Source organism: Solanum dulcamara, chromosome 5, assembly GCF_947179165.1.
Source record: "Solanum dulcamara chromosome 5, daSolDulc1.2, whole genome shotgun sequence".
Classification (NCBI taxonomy): domain Eukaryota; kingdom Viridiplantae; phylum Streptophyta; class Magnoliopsida; order Solanales; family Solanaceae; genus Solanum; species Solanum dulcamara.
In genome coordinates this window covers 67,386,539-67,389,270 of record NC_077241.1, presented here as the reverse complement: position 1 = coordinate 67,389,270, position 2,732 = coordinate 67,386,539, and positions in this window count along the sequence as shown.

The following is a 2,732-nucleotide window of genomic DNA, read 5'->3' as shown; positions in this document are numbered from 1 at the left end:
GATAGATGTGAAAAGCAGGAGTGTTGATCGGGTGTTGGCTAGGCCAATACCTCACTTGTATCGTTCATTTCACGTGCGAAAACATGTGAACGATGGCGGTCCTGGGGAAGGAGTTTGGAATCTTTTTAAGGAAGTTGACACAATCTCAAAAAAAGAAACGGGGACATCAGGCATCCGTGATGCTGAGCCAGAAGAGCAATTAACTAATTGGACGTCCACACCGCTCTTAGTCCCTCACTCGTCTTGGTAGATACAAGACATAATATCTACTTACTTTTAAATCGGTGGTAGTACAGAGCAGGCCTGAGACCTGCCCTTTATGTTGTTTTTATTTGGTTATGCTTTAAATTACCTTTGTGATGTTTGAAAAAAGGCAGATTGACCCACGGTCATGGCCAAAATTTGTATTTATTTTGATTAAATAAAGACCTCCTTTATTTTTAAACGTATATGATGATAAACGATATTTAATCAATTAACCTTAGATTTATTTTTATTTTTTTATTAAAGCAAACATCTTGTAAAAAATAAAATACTTATGTCGTGAATAAATAAGCTTAAGCATGTGGATATGAGTATTATAGATAGGGTCAGGTAGACGTGCTTTTCAATCATACATATAGATATTGATGAAATAAGTAGCAAGTATGTCCCCTCTCCTCTATATTTTCCCACTTTTATTATATACGAAGTTCATTATTACATGTCAAAAGTTAATTAAAAATAAAGAATAATAGACAAATAGAAATAATAAAACAAGAACTAAAATTATCTGAATCCTAGTCCAAGTGGACTCTTCATGTCTTGAACTTTGAAGATCAAACTCTGCTAAACCATAAAAATACAAGCAATATACGAATAATACAGAGGTATATCCTGATTATATAATTTTACTTCAATAAAGCAAACAAACAAAACAAGAACTTGTTTCAAAATAATAAAACAATATATAAATAAAGGTTGGGACTAACCTGGATGCTTCGGTTAGAAAGAATAAGCAAATAAAATCTTAACTGCTATGTCAAGAACTAAAAAAGGAATATTAAAGTATGTAAGAAAAAAAAACCTTTTTTTGTTGTTTTTATTTTCGTTTGAGGTATAAGAAATGTAAAGTAACTGTTCTTTTCTTTTGTTTTTTGTTCATCTTTTTTGTCTGTCTGTGTGTTTATGTGTCTCTCTTTCCGTTTGTGTGTATCTCCTTCCTATCAAATGAGGATGGTCTTATAGTGGTGAAAGACAATCAAGAAAAAATAAGAAAATCAACCAAAGTGACTGGCCACTATTCTTAGTCAGCCTTTTCTCCAATGATTCAAATAAAGGAGCCAATATTTAAAAAAGGGATACCAAATTTCAATAACAAAATCAAACAATATTTCAACAATGACAGATTCAACAACCAAATCAATTATTGTGATTTGGTCAAATTTGATCAAGCATTATTTCAAAATTTGGTGAAAAAATTTAGAAAAACAACTAACAAAGTCCAAAAATTATGCTAAGGACCCATTGTCAATAATTGTAGAAAAATTATGCAACTCAATTTATACAAATCAAACTAAAATGGAAAAAAATCAGATTACCATTAATATGAGAGTACCAAAATTTTCACTCTCAAGGATACTGCAAGTTGTTATTATTAACTGTATACCATAATTAGTGTAAAACTTACCATAACAAACAATTAACAAAGTTGTCACAAAATAAGAGAAAAGGGAAAATTTTGGAAAAATATTCAAATAGTAAGGCCTTTACAACATACCAAGCTATGAAATAACTCACGAGGGCTGTCACAATCCAAAAAGAAACTGAGCAAGACAAAATGTTTCAGCCTTATCGTAAACAACATGATGAAATCATATAAGGAGTGGAATAGGTTAATCGAAATTATTAAGATATTAACTTGATTAATTGTCTGAAAAGAAAACTTGATTTAAAAGCAAAAGTGTATGATGTGTTGACAATAGAGATGTATAGGGACAAAGCTTAAACTTGGTAGGGAAATACTAAGCATGTAACTCAATTAACAAAGGAAAACTAAAATGTGTTGTGTATAACAGTGTCCAAGCTTAGAAGTACATTAATGGACAAGTATTGATCAAAATTCTTACAAAATCAAACCAACAACACATCTCGCAGAGAACAAAGAATTGAAATATAGACTTAGAGTTTGAATTAGAATGTACCCGGACGGATCTTGAATAGATCCGTCTTTGATAAACAATACACTTGACCTCTATAGTTTCCAATCAATCTAGCTGTATCAAAGGAGATCGTCCTCACTGTTGCTTCGGACTGGAGTTCGATGGTCTGCGCCTCACCTTCATCACTGTCCGGAGCTGCTGATGGAGAGAGGCTGCGGTTGGTGGTTGCTGTCAGTTGAAGAGCTGCTGCCGTCGATGTTGCTGCTGCTGGTGGCTGTCTCGTTGCTGCAGAGGAGCTGCTGTCCGCCGTTGCAGCTGTTGATGCGGCTGTTCGCGGGGCAGCGGAGAGGAGGAACGATTGAAATGGAGGAGAAGAGAGGTGCGTGGTGGCTGGGAGGCGGAGCAGCAGCGGCTCGAGGGGTCGTTCGGTGGTGACTGCTTGTTGTGTTTTCCGGCGAGAGAGGTGAGGGTGTGCTAGAGGTTTTTCCGGTGGTTGCTGCTGTCTTCTCCGGACAGCAGCTCGTGCGGAGATGAAGAACGGCAAGTTGGTGGTTGGTTTTGATGGTAAAGGAGAGAGATTGAAAGAGAGGC